The following is a 14704-nucleotide window of genomic DNA, read 5'->3' on the forward strand; positions in this document are numbered from 1 at the left end:
GTCCTCCTGAAAATCTTGTATATAAGCATAACAATCAATTAGACATATTATTTGCTAAAAAAAATCTAATATTATTTGTCCATCTTCTTTGTCCAATACAAATGTTATACAAGTTTCAATGTCAATGTTTATTAGCCCACACAATTTTCATGATTTACGATGCAAATTATGTTGACTTTAAATGAAAACTTACTAGTATTTTTGTATAACCAAACAGTGATAAAATCATGTCACATTTAATATTTGTTAATATGTGTGAGTTGTGTAAAGTGAACTATTAAAATGAGGAGGGAGTATATGTTAAGTGGGTTGGAAGGAGAAGAACATATCTATGCATTAGATATACTAGCTTATAACCCGTGCAAAGCACAGGCAGGTATAATATTTGTTATTTTACCGTATATATTTTAAATTCAACTAATTTTATTGTGAAAATAAAATTATGATAGAATAATGTGGTTCAATAAATCTTTTATTTAACGGCTGAATGTATTCTTTATAGCTTTTTTTGTAAAGAATGAACTCTTAATAGTTAGGTTCGTCAAATGACTAATTAAAAATTAGTTCGAACATTTATATTTTAATGAAAATGTTAAAAATTAATAATTTAATATAGAACATATTATACGTTAAAGAGACACGTAAACCCAAATACCGACACATCATACTAACCTAATTTTTAATGGTTTGGCTTAATAGATAATGAAAAGTATATCATAACATGTTATAAATTAAGGAGGTCTGTGGGTCGAATATCAACCGGATCACCAAACTCGAATGAGCTTTAATAGTATAATAATAATATACGGTATAGTATAAATTTATAATATTACCTTTAAACTGAGACCATTAGAGTATTTAAAAATAATGCTAATGTATTTTAGTGGAATCACCGGTTTATTATTAATTATATATAACAATATTATATTTTTATAAATATGTCGCCCGCTCTGTTCTAAAACTCAGTGATTAATAACAATTAATCATCGATTAATCCTTATTTCGTAGCTCCGAACTGATTAAATATCTGATTATTCTATTAATCCCCGATCGATAAAATTAATCCTCGATTAATCCTTGTTCGATGTCTTTACCGATTAAATTTGATTCCCGCTTTTTACAACACTGGTCACCCGTGTTAATGGTAGAAGATCGGTTTTTTTAGTTTGAATATCTAAAAGATATAGTGTGTTTTAGTTAAAAAGATAATTACTATGTTGCTTGATGTTATTTCGGAAGATTGAGTTTTTTAGTATAAAACATTAAAGAGATAATATATTTTAGTTAAAAAGAATAATTAGTTATATAGATAGGCACGTAATTAGGCCCAATACCGACCGATCAAATTTCTGATTTCCGACTTTAATAGTATAGTATAGATTATAATAATATTTTTTTTTACATGTATGTTGCATGTGTTATTTTTTAGAAAATCGATTTTTTAGTTAAATATCTGAAAAAAAATAACGTGTTTTAGTTAAAAAGGATAGTTGTTATGTTTTCTAATATTATTTTTAGAATTTTGAGTTTTTTTAGTTAGAAAATATAAAAAAGATAATTGTTTTAGTTAAAAAAAGGATAATTGATTATATAGAAAGCCCATAATTCGGCTCAAGTACCGACCGACCAAACTTTTAATATTTCGGCTTTAATAGTATAGTATAGATTACATAATGTAATATCATATAATCATGAACCCTATCACTTTCTCTCATAATTAGTACAATTCCAACTCACTAAAATCGTATAAAAACAAATCAACTAGTTAAAAAAGAAGAGTTAAATGAAAAAACATCAATAAAAGACTTATATAACAATCATTTTTTGGAGAATTTCACCCTCTAATATGAAACAATAACCATATTTATAGAAAAGTAAAACCAAGTCAAATCCATACAATGCTTAATAATAAGATGATATACATCACAAGATAGATAAAATAATCTTACCTTCCTTTTATCGAAACAGTGAGCCATTCCTTCAAATTTATTTTGGAAGGAGGCTCTGCACAAATCCCTATGGAGTTTCAATTAATCCCTATGGTGTAGCACATCCGTGCCAAGATTCTTCTGTGGCCTTCCCCTGCATCGTTTTGCACTCTAATTAAATGCCACCTATAGAGCAAAACCTCATTCTTTATGGAGTGGAAAAATTCATGCCTTGATCCTTTCATGGTTTTACACTTTTAAGTGCCATATGTGGTGCATCATATTAATCAATGGGCAACTACATCCCAGTCATGGTAGACAGTCAAAGTGTGAAGGTATATAACTTCCACCCACCTGCTCCAAGGCTTCTTATGCCGCCTTCCCCAGCCTCATCTTGTACATCTTTGGCTCTAGTTGTTCAATAATAATTTTCTAAGGTGGTGCTTCATCAACAACCTACTATGTGCCATAACACTATGAGTGTGTCTCAATGTGTCGAACCTGTTGCACAGGTGATGTTGTAGCCAGGCCATTCCCAGCACCATAATTATTACTAATAATTTGAAACTTCACATAATTGTCGTGTTCATCACCAACAGTAGTACGAATCAACGGAATAGACGTTAGCACAAGTTGCTCCGTAATCCCGATCGAGTCATTTTTGTTCTATTAGGTCTCCAATTGTAGAGTCATTGTGTGAATCATAGCAATAATATACAATAAATTGTTATAAATTTCTCTCATTTCAATTTTGGTTGTAAGTACTAGGCACCAACCCTCCTCTCGCAGGTATTGGTAGTATGGTTAAGTGAAAAATTCATCATATAAAATTTTAAATTTTGTAGGTAAACCATACTACCATGACCATGTTTTTGTTTCCAAGACCTGGGAGTGAAGTCATAATAAGGCTAGGACGTTCCCATCATAGTTACTATAAAATGAGCGCATTGTTAGAAGGAGAATTCTTGGTAGCATTCATAAAAGGTTTTAATTGTTAGAGATCTTGAAAAAATCATCATGGGCTCAATTAGTCAAGTATAACCTTATCTATTCTAATCATTTTATTGGGATAATACATTAAAGATTCAAATCCTTGAACATAAGGAATAATCTCTAAACAATCCTGCAATAATAATAATATCATCACTAACAATAAGTGAGGAAAGAAAATATTCATAAGAATGACAAACACATACACACATAAACAAAATAAAATAAATTTTTAGATTACTTTCATTCCGGAGCACAAACAATAATCTTTCTTGGATGGTGAATCAACCGGGAATAATTTGAGAAAGATGAATTATGAATTGGCTTATGTGTGGCGTCATGGTAATTATATACACATAAAAATATAGATCTTGTAGTCTAGTGATACTTTATGCCATGTTAGTTTAAGTTTTGCAAAAGGTCATGCAATTCAAAATTTAAATTACCTGTTATTTTAATATCTTCAATGAAATGATATATTGTATCTATTTATCTGAAGAATTTAGATGATATTTTTACAAAATTATTATGAAAAAAGATATTAATATTTTGATGATATCTTATGTCTATGATTAGTTTTTGATAATTCTTGTATAAAAACAATCATCAATTAGAATCATCAAAGCTAATCATAGACCTAAGATATATCATCTAAATCTCAATATCCTTGTTCATAATAATTTTTCTAAAGTATCATCTAAATTATTCATATAAATTCATATATTTTTATCATTCTACAAAGGATATCTAGATAACAAATAATTTAAAGTTGAATTTCACTACCATGTGCAACATTTATTATTAACATGGATATAAAGTTTCATGCGGCTATAATTTTTATATGTATAAAATTATCATGACCCCTCACATAACTCAATTCATAATTCATGTTTCTCTCAAATAATTCCAATTTGATTTAAACCTGAAGATAGAAAATTGTGTGTGCTCGAGAATGAAGGTAATCTATAAATTTATTTTATTTATGTGTGTATGTTATGCTTGTGAATATAATTACTTTTCCTTACTTATTGTTAATGATGATATTGTTATTATTGTAGGACTGTTTCTTTAATATATTAGAAAAGAAAACCATGTACTTCAGATTAATCCCAACATAGATTATTTCAAGATCTCTGACAATTACACCCTTTTATAAATGCTACCAATAAGTCCCCTTCTAACAGGCCCTCATTTATACAGAAATTATTGTGGGAACTTGTTGGCCTTGGGTTTTATGACTTCCTCCCGCATCTTGCACACAAAAACCATGGTTAATGTGGCTTACTTATAAACTTCTAGAAATTTTTTTGATGTGTCTTTCACTTACCATACTCCAAAATCTAATCTAGTTTTTTGTACTTACAACCAGAATCAAAATGAGAGAAATTTATCAAAATTTATTTTATATATTTCTCTTATTCATGGGATGACTCCACAAACAGGTGATCTAAAAGAACACAAGTCACTCAGGACTCATCAAAACTTGCAATAACATCTATTCCGCTAATTCATACAACTGTTGGTGTTGGTCATTATAATCATATGCAAGATCTAATGTTTCAAAAGTTAGTAACAATAATGGTGATAGGAATGGCTTGGCTACCACATCACATGCGCAACAATTTCGACCTATTAAGATGCACTCAGAGTGTCATGGCATAAACGAGTTGTTGATGAAGTACCACCCTAGGAAACTAATATTGAACAACTGTCATTAAGGTCGAGGTACAAAATGAAGTAGGGGAAGACCAAGAAAGAAGCCCTTGAAGCGGGTGGGAAGAAGTTATGTGCACACCTTGTTTATCTCCCGTGATCGGGATGTTGTTGCCTAAGGATCAATTAATGCACCACAAAAAGCCTCTAAAAGTGTAAAAAAAGTTAAGGAAATACGGTGAAAGAAACTGGACACGAATGTTTCCACTCCCCAAGGATCATTTGTTGCTCTACATGTGGCACTTAAGAGTGCAAAATTAGGCATGGGAAGACCACTAAAAATCTGGGCTCAGATATTCGCTACTCTACATAGATTAATTGAAACTCCAAAAAACGTACTTAGGAGGGCAAAAGGAGGGGGAAATGCCATAGAAGAAATCGTAATAACACAGATTTTGAAGGCAAACATGTTCTAAACCTTAGAGAAGCTCAAACTTTTAAAATTATACAAACTTAAAAATATTAGGGTATAACACCATGTTATTTTTTCAAAAGCAAATATTTATCTAATTAGAAAAAGGATAAAGCAAACTCAATTTAAACCTTTATTAGAAGAAGGAGTCACCGCACCAGACTAGCATCAAATGCAATATCACTAAATACCTAAGACCGTATTAAATTAGATTTAAAGTGACTACCAAATTTAAGCAATTACTCCATCCTCGTACACCATACTATAAGTTCATTAATAAATAAGCTAAAGACTTTCTCCTTGTTTACTTACACTACCTACGTTTGTTATGGCTTCTTTTATGACATTTTTCTACCTCTTTTTGCCCTTCCCAGTACCAGTTATGGATCGTCAATTAATCAATACACATTCGTGCCCATATTCTTTGGCGGCCATCCCCTGCCTTGTTTTGCACTCTAATTACGTGCGACTTGTAGAGAAAAACCTCATCCTTGGAGAGTAGAAACATTCGTGCCCCAATTCTTTCTTGGTCTTACCCTAACTTATTTTACACTTTTAAGTGCCATTTATGGTGAATCAATTAATTATTAGGTAACAACAACATCATGATCATAGGAGATAGAGAAGGTATTCACGTACATAACTTTTTCCCATCTATTCCAAGGGCTTCTTGTGTGGCCTTCCCATCTACCATTTTGTACCTTTTGGCGTTAGTTGTTCAATAATAGTTTCCTGGGGTCGTGCTTCATCAACAACCCACTATGTGCCATAACACTCTCATTGTGTCTCAATGTGTCTCATGGCACAGAGCAGGTTGTTGAGGAAGCACCACCCTAGGAAACTATTATTGAACAAGTGGCACAAGAGGTAGAAAATAAAGCAGAGGAAGGCCACACAAGAAGCCCTTAAAGCTGGTGGGAAGAGGTTATGTGCACACCTTGTTTCTCTCCCATGATCAGGATGTTGTTGTTGCCTATAGATCAATTGATACACCACAAAAAGACTTTAAAAGTGTAAAACAACTTACGGGAATACCTTGAAAGAATCATGATACACATTATATAGTTTAAGTACATGACCTGAACTTGAGATTATATAATATATCATATTCTTAAAGGTCCCTAGTTGAGTATTATTATATAGGACGATAATATACATAGATAGACTAGTATGTTGTTTGACAAGATAACCACATCTCATTGGTTATAAGTATGGGGATACTAAAGTCAATACATAGGTACATGTAAGAGTACATGGTACTGGACAGACCCATAGTGAGATTCTTCATGTTTAATAAAGTCATAAGAAAGACTCACAGTGATAATGGTGTGAAGATCCTTTGACTTGAAATCATTATATTTCTATGCGAGGATTAATATACTTTGACTACATTAAAAGTTACCTTTGACCGGGTGATGATAAAAGTGGACATCGGGTATATCATGAGTCGTATGAGAAATATTAATGATAGATAAAGAATTTAACCCTCCTCTAAAGAGGAGAGATATTATTGGCCTCTTGATTGAGTAGGACTATAAAAGCATGGTCATGCTCAAATAATGATTTGTCTTGATAGTCTACTCATGGATCAAGTAAACCCGGATTAAATGTTGAAGAGGATGACTAAATACATGCCTCGAGTTTAATCTATAATATGTAAGGTTAAAGGGATTATATTACACGAAAAACATTAGTCACGAAAGGTTTTATCTAATCACGATTTAATTATTGTTTAATTGGGTAACAATGATGTATTACTAGATACCGCTCACTGTTTATAATTTTATTAGAGAATAAAATTATTGCCGATTAAATGATAGCCTATAGGGTCACACAAATAGAGCACTTAATGGAATAGTTGATTTAAATTAACTGATGTTTATTTGAATTTTATTATAATTAAGTGAGACTTAATTAAGATAATATAAATTCGAATTAAAGGAAATGCTTTTGCCCATAATAATTAATTATGGCTTAGTTATTAATTAAATAATAGAAATTCATTTTATTATTTAATCCTATACATACTAGGGTTGGGCTTTGCTGTTACAGGCCTTTCATTCAATCATTATAAATACATAATGATGCTTGAGGAGGTCATTACGTTTTTGTGAGAAAAACCCTAGCAGCAAAGAGAGGCAAGGCAGTTTCGATCGTCGAGAAGGAGGCTAGTATGTCCATCCGTCGGTGCTCGTGTGGATACCATAGAGGTGTTTTCCGAGAGGTAGACACAAACCGTGATAGCTAGGATCTCTTTTGAGTTACTTGTATAAGGGGCTGATTTGGTTACTTGTATAAGGGGCTGATTTGGTTACGTGTTTACTGTATTTTACAAGTATGCATGTGTCATGAATCTGCCATGATAACAGTTATGATATATGAATGATATGATGAATCTGTTGATAATATTATGATGATCTATATATATACTGATATATACATGATTTATGTTTGTTCTTGATATGAGAATCGTATTCGATATGAATTCTGAATTAGATGCTGCAGATTTGGTGAAATCTGTTTCTGGTGTCCGTTTTTCGCAAACGAAAACCCGTTTCTGACTAGAAACGAGCGTCTGAACAAAACTGATGGCTGGCCATCAGCGACGCGTCTGTAAGGCGTTCGACGCTGTTTAGAGCCTGTAATCAGCAATTTAATGTTATCAGATTTGATTCTGATTTTTCTGATTTTTGCGTTATTTGATTTTTGTGATTGGATCATGATGTATATGATATGGTATTATCTGATTATATGATTTAACATGTTATTAAGTGTTAATTGAGCATGGTGTTTGGTTATGGCCCTTCAACCTTAGTGTAATGGTTTTGGTTTTAAATACGACTTGCATGTCATCAATCTTTGTAATCATAAATCTCGAATGTAACTCGAGTTATCTTGTAAGTTCATTAGATTAGTTTTGTTTTTTCAATCATGTGATGTAATTGAAGATTCCATGGAGGTGTCCAAACAAAGAAGAAGTTGAGACATACAAGTTGTCCCAACAAAGAAGAAGTTGAGACATACAAGGAGTCCCAACAAAGAAGAAGTTGAGACATACAAGAAGTCTAATCAAGGAAGAAGACTTATGTAATAAGTAGTTTTATTTACTTCCATCACCATATTAGATGACCTTGATCTTTATCATGAGCTTGATAAAGATCACATTGGATGGGGCCCATAACCAAACACATTTATTTTATTGCACTTTACATATATATGCCATGTGAAGAATGTATGTGTAGAGTAGTGATAATTATGCATGCTTAATTAGATTAAGGATGAATGTATTAGATACGACACCCATGCCATGCCTGATAAACAAGATAAAATCTGTAACGATTTAAGATTTTTACAACGATCATGAGATTCTTGTGTTTATGAAACACGGAATTAATTATGGATGAGAGGAAGATTCCGTCAGATTTGGGTTTTTTAAGTATAGCCGTTGTGCCAACACCTCAAGTCGGGTTTTCAACCAATCAAAGAGTATTGATTTGAAATATTTAATTCAAAGAAAAATTGAGAATCTCTTTATGATGGGATCATGATCGTTTTTAATTAAAATCCCTAAGTAAAATATTAAGTTTTAATCAGATGCTTTCCAATGAATGAACACTCATTGAATCCTAGATCGATACGGGGAAGAGCTGTCAGTGGCAGGGGACTCCTATCTATCATGGTGAAATGCGACGAATATAAACGGTTATATTCGGACGTTGTATCATTGGGTCTAACTTAACTAAGTTATAATAATAAGGTGAATATAAACGGTTATATTCAACTATTATGAACTTAGAAGCATAGAGTTTGGTTAAAAATCTATTAGATAGATAAGATCAATTGTTGTTCACCAAACTATCCAAGAATTATATATGATATAATTGACAACCGTTGTCTACCTAAATAATCATGTTTTAAGGACTACCAATGGTTGACTTAGGACATGACGAAATATGGATCTTGGCTCACTAGAAAGATTTATGGGATATACTTTCCGAATTAATAGTTAGGGCTATTAAATTGATAAAATTAGTGGGAGATATATTATGAATATATCATATGCACATAAATATTTAACTCAGACAATCTAATGTTTATTTTGCACTTTTATCATTGTAGATACTGAATAATGGCAAACAACACAAACACACTATCCGTACGATCAGTCCTTGAGAAGGAAAAATTGACAGGAGTAAACAACTTCCTAGACTGGCAGAGGAATTTGAGGATTGTCCTCAGGCAGGAGCGCAAGCTTCATGTCATTGATATTCCTCCTCCAGGCCCCCTCCCTGAGGGTGCTACTGCTGATGAACGAGCAGCACACACAAGGGATGAGAATGATGCAAATGATGTTGCATGTCTTATGTTGGCAACTATGAGTACTGAGCTTCAAAGACAGCATGTGCATATGGATGCATATACTATCAATGAGCACTTGCAAAGCATGTTTGCAAGCCAAACTCGTCAAGAAAGGTTCAACACGAGTAAGTCACTCTTTAATTGCAAACAAGGGGCAAGTGAACTAGTTGGCCCACATGTTCTGAAGATGATTGGTTACCTTGAGTACCTTGAAACTTTAGGTTTCCCGATTAGTCCGGAAACTGGTATTGATCTAATCATGAATTCTTTGAACAACAAATTCACTCAGTTTGTTGTGAACTATAATATGAATGAATTTGACAAAACACCTACTGAATTGTTGCATATGTTGAGAACATATGAGACCAACATGAAGATAGCTGAACCTGCTCCCATACTGATGGTGGGCAATAAAGGTAAGGCCAAAGGGAAGAGCAAGTGGAAGGGTAAGAAGAAGATTGGATCTGATTCTACACCCAAGCCAAAGTCTGGTCCCAAACAGGCTTTAAAGCCTAAAGGTGGTGTTGCCAAGGGTGAATGTCACTACTGCAAGAAAGCTGGTCACTGGAAGAGAAACTGTCCAACTTATTTGGAAGATCTAAAGAAAATGAAGGCAGTTCAGATTTCTAGATCAGGTATTTATGTTATAGAAGTCAATTTGTCTATTTCTACATCTTGGGTATTTGATACTGGATGTGCTTCTCACATTTGTATAAATGTGCAGGGCCTGTAGAGAATTAGGACTTTGGCTAAGGGAGAAGTGGACCTAAGAGTAGGCAATGGAACAAAAGTTGTTGCTTTAGCTGTAAGGACTTATTATTTATCTATGCCCTCTGGGCTTGTTTTAGAACTAGATGACTATTATTACATGCCTGCGATATGCAGAAACATTATTTCTGTTTCTTGTTTGGACAAGAAAGGTTTTTCATTTACAATAAAGAACAGCAGTTGCTCTTTTGCTTTAAATGATTTAACCTATGGTGTTGCGTGTTTATTTAATGGTTTATATGTTCTTGATTTAGATAATCCTGTCTGTAACATAGAAAACAAACGACTTAAAATGAATGATCCAAATCAAACATACCTCTGGCATTGTCGTCTAGGCCACATAAATGAGAAACGCATATCCAAATTACATAAAGATGGATACTTGGATAAGTTTGATTTTGAATCATACCAAGAATGCAAATCTTGTTTGCTTGGTAAGATGACTAAAGCCCCTTTCACTGGTAAGGGTCAAAGGGCCACTAAACGTTTGGACCTAATACATAGTGATGTATGTGGCCCAATGCGTGTGATGACTAGAGGAGGCTACTACTACTTCATAACATTGTATATCTTATGAAGAACAAATCCGATTCTTTTGAAAAATTTAAAGAATACAAGGATGAAGTAGAGAAGCAAATAGGCGGAGGTGCAAATATTAAGATCTTACGATCCGATCGTGGGGGTGAATACTTAAGCACCAAATTTAAAGAGTATTTGAAAGAGTGTGGTATTGTATCACAACTCACTCCGCCAGGCACACCTCAATGGAATGGAGTTTCAGAGAGGAGAAATCGCACCTTGTTGGACATGGTGCGGTCGATGATGAGTCATGCAGATCTTCCAATAAGTTTCTGGGGTTACGCTCTAGAAACAACGGCTTTCACACTAAACCATGTTCCTAATAAGAAGGTTCAAAAGACTTCATATGAGATATGGAAGGAGAAACGGTCAGGCATGAACTTTATGAAAGTGTGGGGATGTAAGGCGTTTGTGAAACGTCAAGCATCTGACAAGCTTGGACCTAAATCCGAAGAGTGCATTTTTGTGGGATACCCTAATGAAACAAAGGCGTATTATTTTTATAATCATTCTGAGCAGAAAGTGTTTATTGCTCGAGATGCTGTTTTCATGGAAAGAGATTTTGTTTCCAAAAAAAACAGTGGGAGAACTATAGATCTCGATGAAGATCGAGAACCACAAAATTGCATTGAACCTGAAGTGAAACAAGAGCAGAGTAATGATAATGCTCAACAAACACAGGTTGTTCGTAGATCTGGTAGAATTCGCCACGAGCCAGAGAGATATGGATTTCTCTTGACTCAGTGTGGTGATTTGATGCTCATATATGAAGATGAGCCTCTCGCATACCAAGATGCTATGAACAATCCAGACTCTAAGAGATGGCTTGAAGCCATGAAATCCGAGATAGATTCCATGTACGAAAACCAAGTATGGACTTTGGTTGATCCACCTGAAGGGGTAAAACCCATAGGGTGCCGATGGGTTTTTAAGAAGAAAAGAGAGATGGATGGAAATGTTCAGACCTATAAACTAGGCTGGTTGCAAAAGGTTTCAAACAAATTCATGGTATTGACTATGATGAAACTTTCTCACCAGCGGCTATGGTCAAGTCTATAAGGATTTTGCTTGCCATTGCAGCATTCCATGATTATGAAATCTGGCAAATGGATGTCAAAACAGCTTTCCTTAATGGAAGCCTTGAAGAGGATGTGTACATGACACAACCTGAGGGTTTTGTCGATCCAAGGAATGTTGGCAAGGTATGTAAATTGCGTCGATCTATATATGGATTGAAGCAATCCTCTAGGAGATGGAATATCTGTTTTGATGAAATAGTCACAGAATATGGCTTTGTTCAAAACGAAGATGAACCATGTGTTTACAAGAAGGTTAGTGGGAGCCATGTGGCATTCATAGTACTGTATGTTGATGACATACTACTAATGGGGAATGACATACCTTCTCCAAAGGCTGTTAAGACTTGGTTAGGGAGCAATTTCTCTATGAAAGACTTAGGAGATAAGGTTTTGCATCATTTTGGAATGCAAAATGCAAAAAGGGGATATGTCCCCGTGTCTCAAGGGATAGCGATCCCTAAGGACCAGTGTCCGAAATCATTGGATGAGAAGGACCGCATGAATAAAGTTCCATATGCTTCAGCAATAGGATCTATCATGTATGCAATGGTATGTACTCGCCCTGATGTCTCGTATGCTTTGAGCATGACGAGCAGATACCAGTCTAATCCAGGTGAAGGTCACTGGACAGCAGTCAAGAACCTGAAAAGAACTAAAGATTCATTCTTGGTGTATGGAGGAGAGGAGAAACTCGATGTAAAAGGTTACACCGATGCAAGTTTCCAAATAGACAGATATGATACTGTATCACAGTCTGGTTTTGTGTTTTGTCTAAACGGAGCTGCTGTAAGCTGGAAGAGTTCAAAGCAAGAAACAGTAGCTGATTCTACAATGAAGGCTGAGTACATTGCAGCTTGTGAAGCAGCTAAGGAGGCCGTTTGGATTCGAAAGTTCATTTCTGATTTGGGAGTGGTTCCATCGATCGCAGATCCCATTGATCTATACTGCGATAATAATGGAGCCATTGCACAGGCTAAAGAACCTAGATCTCACTCCCGGGCCAAACATATACTCAGGAGGTTTCACCTTATTCGAGAGATTAATGAAAGGGGTGATATACACATATGTAAAGTGCACACAAATGATAACATTGCAGATCCACTGACCAAAGGCTTGTCGCAACATAAGCACGATGGTCACACTAGTTCCATGGGTATTAGATATATGGGTGATTGGCTCTAGTGCAAGTGGGAGATTGTTAGTGTAGGTGCCCTAGAGGCAATACATTATTCTTTTAAACATTTATGTCAGTTGTTCATTCAATAAATGTATTTATTATGATCTAAATTATTGCGATATTTTGTTAGCATAATAAATGTCCTTAGAATCATGATATACATTATATAGTTTAAGTACATGACTTGAACTTGAGATTATATAATATATCATATTCTTAAAGGTCCCTAGTCGAGTATTATTATATATGACGATGATAATACATAGATAGACTAGTATGTTGTTCGACAAGATAACCACATCTCATTGGTTATAAGTATGGGGATACTAAAGTCAATACATAGGTACATGTAAGAGTACATGGTACTGGACAGACCCACAGTGAGATTCTTCATGTTTAATAAAGTCATAAGAAAGACTCACAGTGATAATGGTGTAAAGATCCTTTGACTTGAAATCATTATATTTCTATGCGAGGATTAATATACTTTGACTACATTAAAAGTTACCTTTGACCGGGTGATGATAAAAGTGGACATCGGGTATATCCTGAGTCGTATGAGAAATATGAATGATAGATAAAGAATTTAACCCTCCTCAAAAGAGGAGAGATATTATTGGCCTCTTGATTGAGTAGGACTATAAAAGCACGGCCATGCTCAAATAATGATTTGTCTTGATAGTCTACTCATGGATCAAGTAAACCTGGATTAAATGTTGAAGAGGATGACTAGATACATGCCTCAAGTTTAATCTATAATATGTAAGGTTAAAGGGATTATATTACACGAAAAACATTAGTCACGAAAGGTTTTATCTAATCACGATTTAATTGTTGTTTAATTGGGTAACAATGATGTATTACTAGATACCGCTTATTGTTTATAATTTTTTTAGAGAATAAAATTATTGTCGATTAAATGATAGCCTATAGGGTCACACAAATAGAGCACTTAATGGAATAGTTAATTTAAATTATTGATTTAAATTAACTGATGATTATTTGAATTTTATTATAACTAAGTGAGACTTAATTAAGATAATATTAATTCGAATTAAAGGGAATGCCTTTGCCCATAATAATTAGGTATGGCTTAGTTATTAATTAAATAATAGAAATTCATTTTATTATTTAATCCTATACCTACTAGGGTTGGGCTTTGCTGTTACGGGCCTTTCATTCAATCATTATAAATACATAATTATGCTTGAGGAGGTCATTACGTTTTTGTGAGAAAAACCCTAGCAACAAAGAGAGGCAAGGCAGTTCCGATAGTCGAGAAGGAGGCTAGTACGTCCATCCGTCGGTGCTCGTGTGGATACCATAGAGGTGCCTCGGAATCCAACAATGGTATCAGAGCTACTTGTATAAGGGGCTAATTTGGTTACGTGTTTACTGTATTTTACAAGTATGCATGTGTCATGAATATGCCACGATAACAGTTATGATATATGAATGATATGATGAATCTGTTCATAATATTATGATGATCTGTATATATACTGATATATACATGATTTATGTTTGTTCTTGATATAAGAATCGTATTCGATATGAATTCTGAATTAGATGCTGCAGATTTGGTGAAATCTGTTTCTGGTGTCCGTTTTTCGCAAACGAGAACCCGTTTCTGACTAGAAACGGGCGTCTGAACAAAACTGATGGCTAGCCATCAGCGACGCGTCTGTAAGGCGTTTGA

The sequence above is a fragment of the Daucus carota genome, chromosome 9 (assembly GCF_001625215.2).
Source record: "Daucus carota subsp. sativus chromosome 9, DH1 v3.0, whole genome shotgun sequence".
In the NCBI taxonomy this organism is placed as follows: Eukaryota; Viridiplantae; Streptophyta; class Magnoliopsida; order Apiales; family Apiaceae; genus Daucus; species Daucus carota.